At 35.9% G+C, this 22,471-nt stretch overlaps 1 long non-coding RNA gene and 1 pseudogene across 1 annotated transcript; one reads left to right on the plus strand and one right to left on the minus strand.

The window, feature by feature from the left end:
- Nucleotides 1-1,515: 1,515 nt before the first annotated feature.
- Nucleotides 1,516-5,565, minus strand: LOC149553923 (DNA replication licensing factor MCM7-like; annotated as a pseudogene).
- Nucleotides 5,566-5,578: 13 nt separating this feature from the next.
- Nucleotides 5,579-6,294, plus strand: LOC149553924 (uncharacterized). Its single transcript, XR_016353494.1, has 4 exons — nt 5,579-5,649; nt 5,752-5,829; nt 6,031-6,112; nt 6,218-6,294. It is a non-coding gene; the product is annotated as an uncharacterized LOC149553924 (long non-coding RNA).
- The last annotated feature ends 16,177 nt before the right edge of the window (nt 6,295-22,471 follow it).

Consider the following 22,471-nt stretch of genomic DNA (forward strand, 5'->3'; position numbering starts at 1 on the left):
ATGATAAAGGATACAAGTGATGATAAGATAACATACGAGATTGTTTGAGAGATGCAAGACAAATAATGATGGTGGTATAAGATAAACAATGTTTTGACTTATGATAGCATTCTATGATATGGAAAGAGATCATAGGAGATACTGACTTTAAGGAGAATAATGTTGGAAAAAGAGTAACCAACAAACTCACAGCCAGGAGGATAGCAGAGATTTCAGAGCTAGGAGCTAGGATAGTAATTTATGATAGGGATCACATCATGAGATAAGATTGCATGCGTGAGGCTTTGAATCAAATTATTCTGAGGATTTAAAAAGTGATAGTTCAAGGGAGAGGGGTGATGACAAGGAGGAGGATACCGGGGTTTCTAAAAAAATGAGATGTAGGGGAAACTTTGAGCGTGGGGTACTTCATGAGGAAGTACCACTATGTAGTGTAAACACTTAATTTGATATAGGATTTGTTAGGGATCTGCCAAGGTTACTAAGAATGTCAAGGCCTTTTCCCCAAAATTCCATAGGACTGACTCAAACATGCACACAAGGATTGCCCCAGCATCACACACTAATACATTAGACCTCAATTTGCGATGTTAATTTGCAACGGCAAGAAAAGGTAATGTGTTTTTGGCTTTTTTTTTTTAATTTTAGCCCGATTCCGTTGCAATTGCGACGACAGGCATCACAATTGCGATGCTAGCAGGATATAAGAGAAAAAAAAAAGTGAAAAACCCTCATTTGCATGAAATCGCGCGACACAGGGTTCTTGTGAAAGGAAAGGCGCGCGCGCGGGAGATCACTTCGGCAGCATTGAGAGGGCCGAGGCATTGAAAATTCATGCATATACATGGAAAATGTAAGTAGCAAAGGTAAAGCTCCTTAATACATTGAAAATTCATGCATATACACATTCTTTCTATTTGTTCCTATTTCCTACAACCAATATAGACCTTTATGAAAACTATCACTTATTTTTAGTGACTCGTCTTTTTCTACGAAAAATGCATTTATCCTCCTTCGTATGCATAGAGCTTACCTTCATACAACTGGATTCAATATGATGTTATAATAATGGTATAGTCAAAGATCTTAGATGCGTAATAATCATCAAGGATATTTGACCTATTAATATATTTTATGGAACTGTTGAAATCTTTCAAAAATCAATATAATTTAGTAACATACACAATGAAAGTTAGAATATGAAGATAATGGTAGAAAATTGCAAGAATGAGCTAGAGATGAATAGATACGGGAAGACCAAAAAATCTGGATAGGTAGATAACTTGTATAAGCTCACTCTTTCAATTTTCTTTCATAATCTTCTTGTCTTGGAAAAAGGTCATGATGTACAAACCCAAACATTAACTTATTTAAGTATATGAACATAAATTAAAAAAACAATGTCATCTTAGAGACTGTAAATGGTTACACAAATGTACTATTTATTAGAATCTTAGTACCATTGAGATTCGAAGAATGCTTAAAAGTGATATGGTTACACAAATGTACTATTTATTAGAATCTTAGTACCATTAAGATTCGAAGAATGCTTAAAAGTGTTCTTGCTGTGGTGTAAGAATGTGGCGCATCACTCTGTGCTTCCTCTTGCCTCATGGTAGCATATGCACTGGCAATGTACTCTGTTAAATCTTTGGGTACAGAAGGCACCGTTCTTCTTGCAGCTGCTATATATGCCTTGGTGAAAATAACTCGTGAGAATGTAATTAATGCAGTCAAAATTATAGTATGTAAGTTGAAGAATTAGAATCTAAGGATCAGTCAATTACTCACCTCAGTATGGATGAATCAACAGGAGCAAAACCCAAAGGAGGTGGCTTGCACTTTTGGTGCACATATAAGATGTGTCTAGCCATTTCCAAATTACTATCCATGTTAGCTTTGTCAAGTATCAACCACATTAAGTCAAAATGGGAAAGCAGTGCCAGAGGAAGATTGATATTTTCTACAGGAGTTCTCCGAAGATCATACCGACCCCTGTCGCAGTTACAAGTGTTAGATCACAAGAAACAAAATTGAAGCAATCAAAAGGGGAAAAACTGTAACAAATTTGTCACTCAATATGCTGCTAATTTGGAAATGGTATGAAATGTATTTAGGAGTTCAAATTAATAATCCCTCGTTCTTATAGAATTTGAGCATAAATACCCTTCACACTAGCCTGAAGGTTTCAAGAATCTAAGATTTAACAATTCATTTTGACATTAAACCAGATTAGAGATCAATGATTCAATTCATACCAGGCAAGATTAGCAGCAGCTAGAACTGTAGTTCTTGCATTTAAAGAGGTTGTTATGCCTGCCTTTGCAATACTCACAGTTTGCTGCTCCATCACTTCATGAATAGTAGTATGGTCTGTCTCATCCATTTTGTCAAATTCATCAATAGCACATATACCCATATCTGCAAGAACCTGATTCATCCCACAAAAAATTGAAATGTTACTTCAGCAGCTCTATATGTACCAAATACAGATATTAGCTACGCCTTCCACGATCAGCCTTACAGAACATTTGACTAACATCCCAACCCACAATTACAATGCCATTAACAGGTCAATACATTGAATTACTCATACCAGGGCACCACCCTCAAGAACCATCTCATTTGTAACTGGGTCCCTTTGAACAGCAGCTGTGAGACCTACACCGCTGCTTCCTTGCCCAATGGTGTAAACTCCAGGAGGTGCCACACTGACCATGTGTTTCAACAGCTGACTTTTTGCTACTCCAGGATCTCCCATCAAACAGACATGCAAATCGGCCCTAATCTATGAATTCAATGAAAATTAGCTATACAGTTCCTTGAGTAGAAACAATTGGAATTGATGTGAGTCGATAGATATTTGGCTCTAGCTACAACCAGTTGTACTATTAAGGTCACACCTACTGCATCAAAAATAAGGGTAACTTATCCAGCCAAGAATACATGAAATATAATAGAAATCCATCAGTTGTAATAATGAACAGTTCATAATCTTAACTTACAGGGATGCTACCATTTGAAATTCATCAATCATACCTTCATACCATCCTTCAGTTTCTTAGTGGGAGCACCCACAAGTAGAAGCAATAGAGCTTTCTTAACATCCTCATGACCAAATATTTCTGGAGCCAAAGAACGTGCAAGCTTGTTGTAAATGTCCCCATCCTCAGCTAGCCTTTCGATTTGTTCTTGTTCATCACCTTGCAGAACATACCTAGACTGCAAAGGAATAAACAATATTTTTAAAAAAAAGGTAAATTGGTAAGATATAACACAAGATTACAGTTACATAAATCACAAAATCTTATTACCAATTAATATCTACCAAAATTTTCCAATGAAAGGCCACGTGACTATTGACTTGTGTGCTCGGCAGCAATTCACAGGCTCCATCTTATCAAAAAAAGTACAATTATAGTTCTTGGAATCATAGACCTAGTCCAAATACAGATTGATTGCTTATGCAAGTACTAAATCTCAATGGTTTGGCAAATGTTTTTGGTTAAATTGCAAAAATCTTTTTATAGAGATGGAATTGATAGTGAGATTCAAAGGTTTTTGGCCAGGCCTTGCTGAACTGAACAAATAGATATTGGAGTTGGAGCTCCTTTCTGGAAGGAGATATGCAACTTTACCTTTGGACATGAGAGATTTTTGAGGTGGATATGTGAGACGGGAAGAAATTTTTGTGTGAGCATCAATGGAGCTAAGAGGATAAGCATCTGTTATTGTTGAATCCTTGGTATCCACCTTTTAACCTTCTCACTGAATCCTTCGACAAGATATCTGGTTAGACTTCTAACTCACTCCCTACAATACTAGTTTAGCTTCCTCTTTTGAGGCTTTTTGGCATCTAACACCCTGGCTAGATTTTTAGACATGGACAAAGACTCTTTAGGCATCCTTCATACCATTTATGCTTGCATTCTGGTTGAGATGGATATGGAAAAAGCTCATCCAGCAGATCAATATTTGAAAATTGCAAAAGGCATTTGGTGCAACTGTTGGATTATGACGAAACGGCAGAAAATGTTTTCAAACAGAGCACGTGGCTACAGATTGTGCCAGGAAGAGAAAACAAAAACAAGCAACTTCACAGAGGAAGGCTTTCCCTCATCTTTATTTGGTGGGGAAAAAAAATAGTTACTGAAATGCCCAAGAAGCTTGAGTGCAAGGAAGTAGTTGAAGAGCAGCAGGACATGGATCACAAACCCACAATGGTCTTGGTAGGGGCAGAGACATTTTTAAAAGTGTCAAACCTGATTGTTCTTCAATAGTAGAGCGTAAAGATAAATAGAGCTTATAACAGAGCATGGATGAGGAGAGGTTTTACATGGGCAAACCTAAGAAGTGGTTGCAGGGTGCAGAAGGGCAGGAGGAAGAAAAGTGGGGACAAGAAAGGACGGGAGAATTGAGGAAGAAGGAACTTTTAATATGCTTCCATTTACCAGATAGGGAAGGAGTTAATCAAACTGATTTTTTGACCTGTTACAATATGATGATGTTGGTTCTTGTTAATTTACTCCAATTATTTAAGGCTATTTAGATAACTTGTGTGGCAAATTTAACTGGAGACATGTCCCTCCATAACATACTGATTGTACCCAATTTGTGATTTTTGATATTTTCTTCACTGAGAATACAGAGTTACTCTAGAATCATGCTGGCTACTCATACTAGATAATGATGTTTGGTCATTTTTTCAAATTGCAGCAATGGGAAAAACTAGTCCCTGATTGAGATTTATCAAAATAACAAGCTCATTATGAAAAGTTGAGATCTGTCAGAACCAGTCTCATATCAAGTTTGAGACTTTTCAATGTCACGAGCTTATTATCAAAATTTGGATCAAGTTTGAGACTTTTCAATGTCACGAGCTTATTATCAAAATTTGCAACATGCGAAAACAATAAGATCAATATCTAAGTTTGAACCCTATCAAGACAACTGAATTAGTCCATGCAAGTTTAAGCTGCCATACTAATAGACCTATTAGCCTTCAAATCAGCAAGCAAATATTTCCACCAAAATACCAGGCCACCAAAATACCAGGCCAAGAGAAGTTTAAGTAATTCAAAAATACTGCTTAATGTCATTATAGCTGATGTTAATGTGTCAATAACCAAGGTTAGCTCATATACAAGCCTTGTAAACAATTTTTTAGTTATTAATGAATATAGTAGTTAAACCATCCTGCTGCCTAAAAATGTAATCACTTTTTCTATTAGGAAAGATTTTGACATTTGATCAAATCTATTTTTACTATTCCCCTATTGGTCCTAGCATAAAGTGTGATATAGCTTCACCGATGGTATTTCTTATATGAAATGAGGATCATGTCTAGAAAAATAGAAGTCCTTACAAAACAAGAAAGAGAAAATTTAATGACATACAAAAAGCTAAAACTCACTCCTCGTATCTTTTCTTGAAATGAGTAATTGACATCGTTTCCAGGTATGTATCAGCCACCAAACCTGCTCGCATGGCTCGAAAGCCTATGTAAGGCATAGGAAGAAATATTCTAGAGATCTCCACAAGATCACCTGGCCCAACCTGGTCAAAATAAAATCTAGTTATGGAAAAATTATATATATGTTATCAACTTGACTTTTCTATTAAAGGCTCTCATGCTGAATTGAAAGCCAGGTAAAGAAAAAGATATTATACACTATTTTGTTGGTACCCTGTGTAGCACAGCAAACTTGTTCTTACTATAAGAAAATTTTCTTTTCTTTTGTTTCATTGCAGATCTTCTGCTTGCACGGAGGTCTCTCCCCATCATTGGACACACTTGATAACATTCGAGCTTTGGATCGCATACAGGAAGTGCGTCTGTACACATAAGTATAAACTTCTTCTTTTCCCGCAACACATATAACAAAAATTTTAAGTGCTTGCAAGGTATATACTTATGAATAAATATTACATCCTGATTTAAATGTATGAAAACAATGATCATTCCTTTTAAGCTTCATTCATCTTGAGGTGCAATTCACAAACTCAAGAATAGTGGCTTTTGTTCTTCAGGATACCTTTAGGGGAAGAGTATGTGAATGCCCCCTCGTGTTTGGAGTCCAGTTTAGAGGAGATGGCTATTTACACTGCTAAGGTTTGTTGAATCTAATTCTAAATAACATTGCTTGCTATTGTTGAATCTAATCTAATGTATATTTTAACTAGACTTGTAGCTTATATGTTTTGAAATTTTTGTTAGGCCTTGTAGTTTGTATAATTTGATTGCTGGAGAGCTTCTACAGCTAAGCAAGAAGGCCGTTGCATGAGTTATAGCCGCACACTCAGGTATGAAAATTGTTTTTTTTTTATTCTAATGTATATTTTAACTAGACTTTTAGCTTATATGTTTTGAAATTGCTTTTAGTGGCTTAATGTTGTAAGGTCTCTTGAAATAAGACCTTCAGGCGGTTGGTCAAAGTTTTACAAATAATCTTAGGAATAAAGTCAAAGAAAGTATTTTTAAAATATTAAAGTATTTAGCTAGGTCTAAGAAGATTTGTGTACTTTCGACAATTTTGCTTAGTTTTTGAAAGTTGCAGTAGATCGAAGTTTTCATAGCCCGATTTTTGCTTCCTGCAAAGAACGATCATGTCAAATAATATAAGTGAAGAACAAAACAGGGAGACAATCACTAGATTGTGGTCTAACTTGAAAAGAAAAGGTGATGGAAAATGTTATTGTCCTTGCAATATTTGTAAGGGCTTAAACTGTAGAAGACTGCTAATCAAAACAGTTAAGAGACATTGTAGGGAGAATGGTCACATTGAAGGGGGGCATGACTATCATCCACTGGTAAGTCATTCATTATATCATTTTAACAATTTATATACATATGAAATCACTTGATGATGAGTTGATGATCATGGTTTATTTATGTTAATCAATTTTATATAGGTTGATATTCCCAAGGAAGTACATGATATGAACCACAACAATCCAAAGAATATGGTTTTCGAAGTGGAGGAACATGGAGGTGCAAATATCCAAAGTGGAGATAATGATCCCATGGAAGATGACGATCATGCGCCAGAAAACACAATTGAAGAGGATGGTATAAATACATTCATCCATGACACATCTAGTCCAAGCGTATCTGATCATGATGATGATGATAGCCTCGATGTACCTCTACTTTAGAAGGCATACGAGCCCCTATATAAAGACTCCCAAACAACTCTTCTCTTTGTTGTATTGTTGTTGTTGAACTTGAAGGTTATGAATGGTTTATCCAACATAACAATGTCACGTATGTTAAGGTATGTCATATATGTCTTTATAGTTAACAAAGGGTGAATAATGTACCACTAATATTGTTTATATTAACAACTTATATTTTTTTTTGTAGATTGATAGGTGAGTTTATGTTACCATCATCAAATATTCTACCTTGCTCATATCGAGAATTAACTGCTGTTATGAAAGATATTGGAATGGAGTATGAAGCAATACATGCTTGTCCCAATTATCATATTATATATTATAAAGAACATGAATTTTCAACACAATTCCCTATATTTCATATGAGTAGATATCGAACAGATCGACTAAAAAAAAAGGTGCCTCAAAAGGTTCTTCGTTACATCCCCATTATTCCACGGATGCGACAATTATTCAGGTGTAGTAGCTTGGCTCAATTTATGAATTATCATGCACGTAATAGAAGTCGAGATGACATTATTCAAATCCCTGTGGATGGTTTGGCATTTATGCACATAGAGGAAAAGTGGCAACACTTCAAAGAAGAACCTCGTAATCTCAGGCTTTCATTGGCAGCAGACAGTGTCAATCCATTTGGAGAGATGAGATCTGTTTACTCGGTGTGGCCTATTTTTGTTATCAAAAATAACATTCCTCCATGGATGTCAATAAAGAGGGAGAACATTATGTTGGAAATGATTGTTCTAGGTATCTTATCATTTGATAGTTATTAATTTACACGCACTTACAAATCTTGCAGTAAAACGGTCACAATAACTATGTAATGTTACTGTTCATTCAAGTAGGTAAATATCAAGTAAAAGATATGAATGTATATATTGAGCCTCTTATCGACGAGTTGGTGGAGTTATGGAATGGTGTCACTATGTATGACGTGTCTAGACCAATACAACAAAGACAATTTCAATTCCATGCAATACTTGCATGGACAATACATGATGCCCCAGGGCTAACACATTTTTGTGGTATGTTATAGTGAATTCAAGTTGCGCACAATAATTCTAATTATAAAAATCAACATATTTAATAATCCAATTACATCATTATCTTGTAGGTCTTCAAACAAAAGGAAAATTTTCATATCCAGTTTGTGGTCCAAAGATGAAATCTCGTCATTCAAAAAGTTTAGGAAAGCAGGTGTTTGATGAGTGTGGACACTTCCTCCACAGGAATCATAAGTATCGAAGTATGGAAAAACATCTTTTCAATGGGAAAGAAGAGACTACATCAAAGCCACGAAGAATGACACCTCGCCTATGGAAGTTGGAATATAATAGAATTAATCGTCGAGGTAATGTCGTTCCACCTAATGGTTTATGTTTGTAATTTATATATTTCTATTGTGGATTTTGTTGACTAATTGTGTAATTGATGATCGTGAAGGTCGTCAAGGCAATACTGACAACCTTCCAAAGGGACTAAAAAGCTATCCCAGACAATTTAGTAGGTTGCCCTACTACGAGCACTTACAAATTGTGCATTTGTTTGATACTATGCATATTGGAAAGAATATAACAGAGACATTGTGGAAAATATTGGATGGAAGGCATGACAAAGAAAAAATTGTCAAAATTTGTAATGACATACATGAATCTAATCATGCATTGAAAAATTTCATTCACTCAAATAGCAACAGAGATCAGATTAATATAAGTGCCCTTCCATGGTTATTAACAGAGCAGCAAAGTGATGCCATAAAAGAAGTCATACGAAAAATTCGATTTCCCACAGGATTTGTTGCGAACATAAACAATCTCATATCAAAAAAAAGTGAATTTGGGCCAGGGCTCAAAATGCATGATTGGCATAGTTTCGTCAAGGTAAGTTATGTTCTTCTGTATTTACAATATATTCATAAACTACGTGAATTGTTCGTTATGTTATGTTAGAAAACAATGAAATGATTGGTTTATAATTACTGCAGTGCGTGCTTCCTCTATCTCTCCTAGAGCACTTCAACAATAACATCAAACAAGTGATATACGATCTTGGAAAATATATGAGGTAAGCAGTAATATCTGTTCAATTTGTTGTATATATTTATTATATTTGTGATTTGTTTTTCTTGCTATGTAATCTATTGTATATTATTTTGCAAAGTCTCATATCTATATATTTTTTGTGACTTGAATCTCTTAATGTAGGTGGTTTTCATATAAAGAAATCCATAAAGAAGATATAAACTATTGGAAGAGAAGAATTCCTCATTTACTGTGTGAAATGCAAAAGTGTCTACCTCCAACTTTTTTCAATGCACAGGAACACTACCTCATACACCTAGTTGAGGAGATTGAATTGTGTAGACCTGTACACACTAGGTCAATGTGGATGGTTGAGAGGCATCTAAAATATTTGAAGGCTTTGGTTCGACAAAGAGCGCATTCTAAGGGTTCTATGGTAGAGGGATATATGGTATACCAGACTATGGTGTACATTACTGAATATCTTCCTAAGTTTGCATCAAATATCCATGTAGATCGCATTTGGGATCTCGAGCCTTTTAAAAAATTAGAAGGGGACTACTTGATGGGGAAAGGTACATTGAGGAAAGTGAGAGGTAATAAATTATAAGATGTTATTGTAATAAATTATTTCTTAGTCTTCAAAATAAATCGGTTGTAAGTTGTCTATTTTTTTTTTGTACAGGTGCTCGAGAGTGGGATGCACTACATTTGTATATTGCAAACAATCTTGATTGGATGACGGTATGGATTGAATGATGTCAACATTCTGGTCACACATTAACATGGGAAGGTGTATCTTCATTGGTTAAAGAAGCTCATCGTAATGGAGATTCCAATGTTACGCAAAGGTAAATAGATTTAGCACGTGGTTCAAGAGATTTCTAGGTACGTACAAATTTATTAATCACCCGTATGTTTATCAACTCACGATACAATAATTTTGATATGTTTCACATATTATTGCAGGTTAAACACCACAAGGCTATGTTCTGTAATGGTCAGAAATTTTGCGTCAAAGTGTTGGATGACACGAAGAAAACTTGTGATTCAGGAATAACTGCAGTCTTTCAAGTGACTAATATTTCATCTAGAAACGACTTAGATCCTCAAGAGTCTGAAAATTGATACTATGGCATTTTGGATGAGATAATTGAGTCTAACTTTAGTTCCTTCAAATTAGTACTCTTCGTTGTCAAATGGTACAGGCTATGACTTAATCCAAATGATCCTGATAGAACTGTTATTGAACATGATAATGGATTTACAATGGTTAATACAAGGTCGTTTGAGCCAGTTGGGGATGAGCCTTATGTTCTTCCAAGCCAATGTGAGCGGGTATTTTACTCAGAGGTTCCACATAAACCGGGTTGGTCATTTGTTGTTAGACATGAACCGAGAGGAAGGCCAATAAAGTATAATGCGATGGAAGAAGAAGATACCGAAGAAGTAGAAGATGATGTAGATGGTGATCATGATCGACAGTTATTGGATGATGTTCCTGACACAAATTTTCATGAAGAAGAAGAAGGAGATGATGACGATGATGTTGCTATTGATGATGATGAAGATGATGTTGATGTTGATGATGATGTTGATGATGACGACGACGACGACGATGATGGCGAGGAGGATGATGATGATGACGACGATGATGATGACAAGGATGATGATGATGATGATGATGATGATGATGACAACGAGGATGATGATGATGGAATTTAGAGGTATGCCATCAATCCTTAATCTATTTAATATTCATTTCTTGATAGAAATATATTTGTCTTATATATATGGTTACATAGTTTATTCATTATCTATTTAAAAGCTACAAGTTTCAACTACAAATAGAATACTGCTAATCTAAATTAACTATTAATATAAATTAATTAAATAAAACTATTTAAAACACATATTGATGCGTGAATGTATTGAGCCTTGTTTTCTTTCAGGTCAAAAGCATTTGTAAGTGTTTAGTTTAGAAAAGGGAATTCATTAAATATCTATAAAAGGGAGTTGTACCTAGAATAAAATTCATAGGGAAAACATAATATAAGTGCTTACCCAATTTGTTGGTTAATAATTCAAGTATCTCTAACATTTCATTTTAGAATAGGAATAACATTGTATCAGTGTGTCGATTTACAGACTAAAACTAGAAAACTTATTTTAGTACATCTATTTGGATCTATGGGATTTACACGGTAAGTAAAAAGAAACCAGTAATCCATTTTAAAATTATTATAACAGGTTTTGGAAGAAATTACAGTTATCTTAATTAATATAAAATATCTAACTGAATTTCAAAATGTTATGCAAGTGGCTTTAGTCTAGGTGTTTCCTCCACCTCCACACACATCAAACAACTTCAAATAGCATGTCCCCAAGGTGACTAAGCCCTCAACTCATCCGCTGATACAAAAACCCAGTTTTAGCCCTTCACTAGGCCTACTTCCCTAGTAGGCTTATAATGTGAGCCTGATTTAAGTGTTTTATTGTGTACCTTTTAATGTTTTTAATTTTTATGTGATGCTAATGATGGATGTGATTATTATTATGATGTGATTATGCTCACGATAATTGAATTACATTTGCAAGAAATTGAACCCCTTTCAGGAGCATCTTGCACAGTCTCATGGATCAACAAGTATAAGTCAATACTCCTTATAGACAGCCTATTTAATACACTTATCAATAGTAAGATTGATGTCTTCTAAGATCTCTCCCATTTGTAGGTACCAGCGAATAGGTATTTGTTAGAAGTGTCTTCCTCGAGTGAGGGAAATATAGGAATAGAAGAGGAAAGTGAGACATGCAGTTTATCTAGAACAGGGAGATTAACTAGAGGTCAAAGGACTAGAAGGAAATTCAATAAACGCATGAAATTTTTCCTTGCTCAAGGGGGGTCATGTTCTTATGATGATGAGATGGAAGGCGACATCGAGGTGCCCTTGAGGTACCAACATCTACAGAAACATTGGGTACCCAAGGAACTTCCTCCAATAAACACTGATTTTTGTGTTAACGAGAGGATATATTGCATAGCACCATCATCACTACATGGTTTGGGCCTATTTTCTATGGACGGCATAAAGGTTTCTTACAACAAAGTTTTTGAATTGATGGAGTATGTTGGACCACGTTACGATTACAAAAGTTGGATGCATATTGTTAAATATAAAAAAAGTATGCGTAGGTATGCCCTCTCGGCAAATTATATACAATAGCAAGACAATAATCAAAGTAAAAGTGTGGCTATATACATTGATGGAAGGCCAAAAGCAACAGGGAATATTTCAAGTTTTATAAATAGTACACGACCTGGGTCAACTATAAAGCAACCCAATTGCATATTTGAGGCGCGCGAGGGAAATCGTGTATTCATCTGTGTGATAAAATTGATACGTGCAGGGGAAGAGCTTCATAGTGATTACAATTTGAACCACATAGATACAAACGAGGCTACTATCATGGGGGTAGTACATACTATTAAACCAACTTCTAATCAATGACTCCAACATACCATTTAGTCAATAAATTTTTGGCTAACATTTTTATACTTCATCTTTGACACAGGGGCACAATATGGAGCAACCACCCGGAGGGGATGCTGATGATGCTCCCGGCTCATCTACACATGAGCAGTTAAAACTCATTTGTAATGGTGCAAACTAGATAGAAACAAAATGTTATTTTTTTAATGTTGTTTTCTTTATTGTTTTGGAGTAATTTTGATAATACTAATACTATTGTTGTCACAGAGGGCTAGTGGTCGGAGGGAGGGAAAGGAACCTGTAGTCCCTCAGCAGGCCCCCCCTAAGGAGGACCCTTTTTATATCGATTTAGCAGAGACCGATGACCCGATCGGTTCGATTAAAATTAATTTAAAGAAAATTAGCAAAGAAATTCTACGTTTGGAAACCATAAAGCCTATGACTCAACAAATAAAAGATAGGGCATCTGAATTGTTGCACACCTCTGAGTCCTTAAAAGTAAGTATTAATGAAATTTTTAATTATAACAAGAGTTCAATAATGGTTTTTATGTTATCCTCTTTTATGGCATTAATTAAAATATGGATGCATTGTCTTTATAGAGTTTTTTGCTTGATTTTGAGCCTCGTTACCATGATGAGGGTGATGCAGGTGGTTCAGGTAGATCGCATGTTCCATTCCCCACTTCTGTTTTCCACTGAATACATATAGGAATGATCATAATCATTGACAATACATGCTCGAACAATCCTTTTTGTTAATGCTCTAACAATCTTGTCCATGCTAGTCCACACATTCTATATTTATGCATGCTCTAACAATTTTATTCTTCAACTTCACATCAATTGAATCCTATGATGACGCCGCCTCCATCCAGGACAACCACAAAATCCCTTTCCGACTGCTGAGTCAGCAACACACAGCTTACATGCATCGACTGTTGCACCATCTACTGGTACACAAATCCCTCTTTTTCTCTCTTATGACAACAACAAACAGTTTCTTTTTTACAACTTTATAACATCAATTATCATTTGTTCTTTTATACTTCGATCATGACAAAGACTTATGAAACTTATGAAATTTTGCAATAGGACCTGCAACATCATTTCTTGGATGTTCCTATGTTCCTAGTACGGGAACGGTGAAGGATGTCACATTGATCGTCAGCGACGATGAAGGCATTCCATTAAAAGTAGCCAAAGTTTCAGGTACTTTAAAGTTATTATTATTCTATAGTGATATAATAGTAATTTAGTTTTTGATCACTCTTCATCGACTAATGATCCCATGATTGTTTTGTAGGGAATGATCTTTTTTGGAGAAAACTTGGTGATGAGTGTTTGCGAATATTTGGGCCCACCATGCGTACCTGGTGGAACATCATATCCTAACTAAAACTCCAAACCACTATTTTGATTTCATATCATTGCTATAATAGTTTTCCTTTTTGTCCATTTCTTGAACTATATTAAAGGTAGCTTCACTTCATTTATGAGTCTAACATGTTTTTTTTTACTTAAAAGGTGGAATCACCAATGCAAACCGTTGAAGGATGATCTTATAGAGAGCATGACCCAACTCTTTGGACCTCGTGCATTCGAGAGAAACAAGCTCCTTGAAAAAGCTGGTTTATGTTTGAAGTATATTAGGGACCAGTACAGAAAAAATTTACGGGATAACCCCAGGTACGAGCGTCCGCCCTATGTTCCTGAGGCTGAGTGGCAGGCTCTAATTTTGGATGGAAAGTATAAAGCTGACAAGAAAAATAATATTACACCAGTGGAGAGTACAGCAAGGTATGTGATACTATTGAGAATCTAATTATGTACTAATTAACCTCCATATTTATACTATCTAACATATTTCAAACTTTTCATAGATTGCCTGACACATCAAAGGCAACAAAGGCAAGACTAGAAAAGCACGGGACACACAAGCTCAACTCTGGTGGTTTTTCAAAACTTCAAGCAAGAGTTGTAAGTATTAGTAAATGAAAAATTGTATCAAATTTTTTATATAATGTGAAGGGAAATGCTATGACTCCCTTATTTAGCTCATCAATTATAAATAGGTCAATAGAATATAATAACAGTAGTGGATTTTCATATTCAATATAAACAATTCAACAATTGAAGTCAAGACTTTGCAATCTAGATTAGTGAACAAAACTTGTGATTCACTAATATGACATTATTTAAAATCTCACCCTTGACTGAATTTTCCTCCAATAGTTGAGAATAAAGGCAGTGATTGAAAGAATGAGGGAATGCAGCAGCACTTGCAACCATTTTTATTTCCAAAGAGCTGAACTAACTCTTACCCAACTTAAGAATTTGGAGAAAATATGTTGGTACAAGCAAAGCATACAAACATGCAAAATTTATATAGTAGATTGCTCCATCAAAACTGCTCGATTTTTCTCCTATTATATTGTGATGGATATAGATGATTTTTTGTTGATATTTTAACTACCCTCCATTGGTTGATGAAACAATGCAAGTAAAATTCACCATACCACGCAAAAATTCAAGGCTCAGAGTTCAAGAGATGCCTCACAGAAGATGATAAGAGAATTGGCTTCCAACAAGGCTATAGAGTCGTGGCTGAATGGCTACGAGCTGAAATTAGTGTGGAAGGTTCTAATACTGATGCATCTCAGCCACAGGTAAATAAGCTAAATGAAATTTATTTCAAATTGAATACTTTACCAATTAGTCTATTTGATGTTAAGTTCCAATATAAAGTGAGTATATCTGTTTTAAGCAAGCAATGATAACAATGCGTAGGATGTTGGAATGTAGCCTGACAATCCTTCTACATAATCTGTGGATGTCAAAGGTTCGCATGATGTGCATCCCAGTGGTGGAGGTATACATTTGCTATTCAATTTTTTATATGTAATTGCAATTAGTGTTTGGATTAACGTAACATTTTGTATAGCAACTGTAGAGGATCGAGGGGTCGATGTTCATGACCGTGTTGACGTTGAGTCCAGACAAAATAATGTGGTCAGATCAGGTAAAGAGACACATTTATGTTATTTAAAATAATTAAATACTTGTAACAATTATAATAAATTATTTTTAATTTAACTCTTTTATTTGTTATTGCAGAGGACCCCCCTTTGCAACAGCATAGGAATTTGAGATCATCAAGAACAGAGAACAGAACAACTGATGAGGGGGGAATTGATGATGACACTGATGCTCCTCTTAGAGCTTACATAGAAAAAAGAAATGATTTTCACTACATACCTTAATTGATAATGACTGTATTTTATGTCTCAGTGAATTTAATTATGTGCTAATGAATGTGCATGAATTATGTGTTAATGCAGAATATTGATGAATGTTGCATGTTAACGAATCTAATGTGTTAATGAATGTTATCATGTGATATTGATTGAATATTACATTTTATTAATGGTTGAAAGAATGAATGAATGTTAGATGTTAATGGGGAATGTAGAGTGATGTTAGGGGGAGGGGGGTGGGGCCAAATGAGCTTCCACCTTCACGTAGTTGGCCCTGTTTAGTAGAGAATATTAAACTATTCTCGAAACAAAGTGAAGCTCAATAAGATACTCAAATAACCACCCTACCCCAAAACACACGAATGTGTGTTAATTCTCCATATAGGTTGTGATACACTCATAAACTCCAATGCTTCATAAGAGATCACCACTCTTATATCAATTCATAGTACAACATTTGAACTCCAATGGCTATGCAAGGACTTCATAAGTACAAGGGTTACACATATCAAGAAGGGTTAATGTCGTAGTATGTAGAATGAGAGACTAGCCATATTGATAGTTTGATAAGATGGTTTGGCTCTTCCTAATGGGTTTTACAAATACCACATAATCAAATCATCTTGGATTAGCCATATTATCCGTTATTGTTGTAGTATTCTATTTTATATCACATACACTCTCTTTCACAAAAATATTTATGCATGCCCTTAATCTCCAATCGATGCATCCCATCTCTTGGTAACATTCCCTTAAGCCAATTTGTCCAACAATTTGGATATACTATTTGTACTCCCATATTATGTTGCGATTCTAGCATGTGTTGTGCTCCATTGGTCTTCTTTTTTATTTCACACACACTATGCACTCTTACTCATTCACACATATCCACACCTTATATTTTTCCAAGATAGAGCCTTTAAAATTTATATTTGAAATCTAAAATTATTTCCATCCCATTGATATTGATATGGGAACCCTAGAGTACTTGTATGAATGGATGTGTATTTTCATTCCCAACTCCTTGTAAATGCAAAGATGTCAGCAGTTCAGTCAACAATATAATATTGCTTTATCAATCTTATGCAATCCCTTGCAAGCAGATTAGAAGCTCCCCAAAGGACAGTAATTGCTCCCCCTACATATTCACTACTGCTATGTCAAGGTAACTTTAAGGATTTTATAAATGAGAATTTGTGTCAATGATTAGCAATTTTATCCATTGTGTTGGCACATCATAGCCACTGTCCTCTTAATTGAATGAGGTCTTATTTGTGGCATTTGTCCCACCACACAGCTCCTTTATTTGGTTCACCTAGCAGATGGGTCACCCAAAATAATTAACTTTTCAGTCTCAGTGCCTTATTAGTATCACACTTCATTATACTTCTACCTTTGTGAGATATATAATTTTTGTTTTATTCATATAAGTCATTGGATATATAAAAGTCGATATGTCCTCCAAAAATTACGACTTGAGATGAGGAGCTAAGAACAAAATAAATCCAGAATATTTCATTATGTGTCATCCCAATATACAATTTTGTGGCTGTTATTGTTTTAAGTATGAGGTCGATCATCTGGTACCAACAATGCTTGAATATTGTCTTTGTCTTCACCAAAATAAAATTCTCCATCAACATAGACAAATTGCAATTATGATCTGTAATCGTAGAGTGCTCTAAGAGGCCCTATGCTAGTAAGGAGGAAAATCAAACTTGTTGACTTCTTGCCTCCAAATCTGACAAGAACTCCACAAGCTCTTCATCTAAAAACACAGTGATTCTTTTCAAACGCAAATACATCACTAGAAATTCATTTTGTTTGGCTCGTCACAATAAGCACAACATTTCTCCTTTCCATGTCACTGTTTGTGATTGCTATTACATCACCATTGCCTATATAAGCTGAGTAGAAATGGATCAATCGAGAGCACTTTATTATGAATTTAGCTTTCAAATTGCACAACACTGGTTCTTCTGAATCATAAAAGATGGTAAAAAAAACTTGTGAAGCCTAATGAGCATTTTGTGCCTCCTTGAGGTACTCAAATATATGAGAAAAATTACCACAAACTGTCAAAAAGCTATGCAGATCTTTCACACACAATTTTCATTTCAAAAATAGAAGTAACATCATTTTTGTAGCTTCCTGTGTCATTTGTAGGCAAATCATCTTAGTGAATACTGTAAAAAACAAACAAAAACAAGTTTTTATACCCCTATGCAGAAATCGCAACTACTTAGGGTATAGTCCCATGAAGAGAGGGGAGCCACTTAAACTACTAAGAAGTTCAGGAGACTCATAAATCAGCTAGTCCCATGGCTTTTATAGGGAAAATTGTACTAAAAACAAATTGGTTGAAATTTTTTGGGACATTAGCAGTCTCATAATTCTATGGCACCAATTAATGCTAAAATAATTAATTGAGAGTCTTTGTAATGGCTGATGTATTTGATGTGGAACAACTGAACCAAATTAGGAGTTAAAACAAAGCTAGACTTTTTCATTAAAAACTACAACCCCCTCATGGATCGTACATCATAGCAGCCAGCCTTACTGGCTCATCTGATAAGTGTTTCTTTGTTGCTTGGCATTTACCTTTTGTAGTTTTTGATTGATTTTGAGGGTTTGACTTAGAAGTTAAATACATTCTAGTTCTGAGCTAATGCAATGTATTTCTTTGCCCTCATGCATAATTTTGAAATACTGCATATCATAAATACATGTTTGATTTTTTTTGTGAAAACACACCCATCCTCCAAAAAAAATATCATCGTAACACCATCATAACTTTCACACATGACAATTTTTTTCTCATTATTTACAAACATTTCAATGTAGTAAACATATAATTATTGCACTATATCTTGCACACTTTTCTTGTAGAATATATAACTATTGCAGGTTACATAAAAAGACTTTAACAAGATAAATCTAGTTGACACGGGGAGAACTATTTTTTGCATAATCCATCAGCCTAGTATTGATATCTTCGAGGTATTTGACGAGGTAAAGATTTGGTTTTCTTAAAATAGCTTTGTGAAGCATTTGAAATTGGCATCTTCTTAAAGCTAAATGAAATATGTTGCAGCTATTCTTAATGAAGCGAGGAGGTCAGCTTATCTATGCAGGTCCACTTGGTCACAATTCTAACAAACTTATAAAATATTTTTCGGTAAGATGCCATCCACTACGATTTTATTCTGTTGAGAGATTTAGATCTGAATCTGGTACCTTTTGATGAGCAGTTTGAATTTTGGAGTTGTAAGTAGTCATAGTTTATTGTACTAGAACCAATAGGAAGTTGATTTTATATACAAGGAATTGGTCATGCCGGATAGTGTTGACCACTAAGCTTTTAGCAAACATTCTCAATACGTTGAGCTTAAGAGTCAAGCACTAGCTGCAATCATCATATATGTTTTAGCTAATTGAAAATGATTCATGTAGGCCATTGAGGGGGTTCCACAGATCAAGGAAGGTTATAATCCAACTACGTGGATGTTGGAAGTAACTTCTATGTCAGAAGAGCGTCGTCTAGGTGTCAACTTTAGCAAAATCTATAAATCATCAGAATTGTATAGGTAAGTTAGTTTGCCTTATTGATCTCTTCAGCCTGTTCCAATGGATTTTACATTTTATTTTCTATCTTGTACATTTTCCTATCACAGGCAAAACATGGCACTGGTAGATAGTTTGAGCAACCCAATTCCAGGCTAAAGAGAGCTTCATTTTGAGACAAAGTACTCTCAGCCCTTTCTAGCATAATGCATGGCTTGCCTATGGAAGCAGCACTAGTCCTACTGGATAAACCCTTAATAAAGGCATCCAAATATCAATTTAAGGACAGCTTAAAGCACGAAATATATTTTTTTTGTTTTAATCCTTCGACCGTTGCAATTGCAACAGTGTTGTCGTCGCACCTACAGTAACCTCGACGCAATTGGAGGGGTTGGTGTCACAATTGCGACAGAAAACACAAGAATTGTGACACGGTTGCCATCACACCTACCCTCCAATTGCGATGGGGTTGCTATAGGTGCGACGGCAACCCTGTCGCAATTACGACGGAAAGCACAAGAATTGTGACGAGGATGACGGGACAACAAGGTGGTTGCATAGCGACGGATAGGCGTCACAAATGTGACGGCAAAGGTAGACGTCATAAATTGCGACTAAATAACTATGACGTCTATGTTTGTCGTAGTGGCGACACATTGTTGTCGTAATTGCGACACATAGCCGTCGCAAATTGATGCCAAATCTATTAGTGACACGTGAGTCTCAAAGAGATCAGTGTTGGAATGATGCTGGATGATCCACAAACAAACAAGATTACCCAAGTGCATCATGTTTTATCGAAAGACAAAAACATGTTTGAAATATGCAAGGATAATATCAACTGACTCTCAATCAGTGAAAGACTATGATTGAAACCAACCTCCTTAGGTGCTCTAGTCAAAACACACCATGATATGAAATGATCATGGCGATCTTGAGGAGGAAACAACAAAAAGTACGTGGAAACAATCAACCAAAAGGAGAAACAAAAAGATTCCACAAAGTGAAAGAGGAAACATTTGCCAAAGAGATCAACTGACAAGCTACTAACGGGTTGCAAACAAGACTTGGATAGCATGTTCAAGTGAAACTAGTTAAGGACATGGGAACTCAAGACTAGATATCAAAATATAGTAGGTAAATGCATGATGGGGGAAAGCTCAGGATGAGGAGATAGCGTTGTCAGAATACATGGTTTTGTTGAGGTGGGTTTATGTAAAGCGCAATTTATGTACAGGGGTTCGGATACTACTATATTCATATAAGTACAGTATATGGGAGATAAGGGCTAGTGCAGGGGGTATGAGACACATGTTACATGGGTAGTAATGCTACAAATGGTAAGGATAAAAGGCATGTGATAGGGTAGATCTAGGAGAGTATAATGGTAGGGTACATGGGATACTATAAATGAGATGGGGTTTTTACACAATGTAAAGTGCTAGAGGATGATGTTTGCGAAGTATGGCGAATAATGATAGGGAACACCTTTGGAAAAGTGGGTGAGTGGTAGGATATGGAGGGTGAGTAAAAGGGGTGTGTGTCGATAATAGATAATGGAAAAGTTGTAGTACACTTGGTGCCTATTTACTAGGTTTTCACCAAGGACCTATCCAAGGTACTTGAATTGCCAAGTTTTCACCATTGGACGCTTGATTTTATGCCTTTTTCCTTTCCTTGATTTGCAAATTTTATCCTTAGGCATAGAATTTCTTGAGGTGAATAATGTTGGTAGGATCATTTAGGACTTCACCTTCAAGGGTAGATAATTGGTAGGCTCCTAAGTTGAAGGATGTCATGACCACATAAGGACCAAGCCAGGTGGGCTCGAACTTGCCCTTCTTTTCTCTATCGGCCTGAACCTTCATATTCTCTTTAAGGACCATGACACCTTGAAAATTGTGCGGATGGACTTTCCTGTTGAAATTGTGCTTGAGGAAACTTTGATAGACCATGAGATGGTCGTAGGCCTATTGCCTTCTTTCATCAAGTAGATCAAGTTGAGTAAGTCAAGCCACTCTATATTCCTCATCAGATATCTGTCCTCAGAGAGAAATGCAGAGTGATGGGAGTTCAACCTCAATAGGCAAGACTACTTCAGCACCATAGACCAAGGAGTATGGAGTTGTACCAATGGCTGTACGAAATGAAGTGCGATATGCCCATAGGGCAGGATTAATTTCCAAATGCCAATCACGGCCAGAGTCATTGACAACTTTTTTGAGGAGTCTGAGGAGGGTTTTATTAGTTGCCTCAGCCTAACCATTACCTTGTGGGAAATATGGGCTAGAAAAGTGGTGATGTATGCGGAGGGAGGTGCACAATTCCTCCATATTTAGGTTTTCAAAATTACCTCTGTGGTCTGTAAAAATGGTAGCAAGGATGCCAAAGTGACATATAATATTATACAATATAAACTTGGACACCTGAACTCCCGTGGTAGTAACAAGGGGAACTGCTTCGACCCACTTAGTGAAATAATCAGTGGCGGTGATTATCCACTTGTGCCCTTCTGAAGAAAGTGGCGCAATAAGACCAAAAAGATCGAATCCCCAGCAGGCAAAAGGCCATGGTGGTGCAATGGGTTGTAAGTCCTGTGCTGGAGCCCAGATTAAATTAGCATGTTGTTGACAAGGTAAACATTGTTTCACAAATTCACATGCATCCTATTCTAGAGTAGGCCAATAATATCCAGCTCGAAGGATCTACTTTGCTAGCACCAGCCCACTCGTGTGAGCACCACAAAGTCTAGCATGTACCTCTTTGAGAGCCATTGCAGCCTCATTTTGATCTAAACATCGAGAGAGAGCATCATGATAACCACGACGATATAGGGTTTGGGCGATGATAGTGTAATGGGAAGCTCTACGAATAAGGTTTTGGTGCTGGGTTCATGTGAGGTGAGGAGATATGATACCATTTAGTAGGTAAGTGTGAATTTCGTGGTACCATGGAGATTG

This window comes from Cupressus sempervirens, chromosome 6 (assembly GCF_028749045.1).
Source record: "Cupressus sempervirens isolate cs-2001-9-10 chromosome 6, ASM2874904v1, whole genome shotgun sequence".
Taxonomy (NCBI): domain Eukaryota; kingdom Viridiplantae; phylum Streptophyta; class Pinopsida; order Cupressales; family Cupressaceae; genus Cupressus; species Cupressus sempervirens.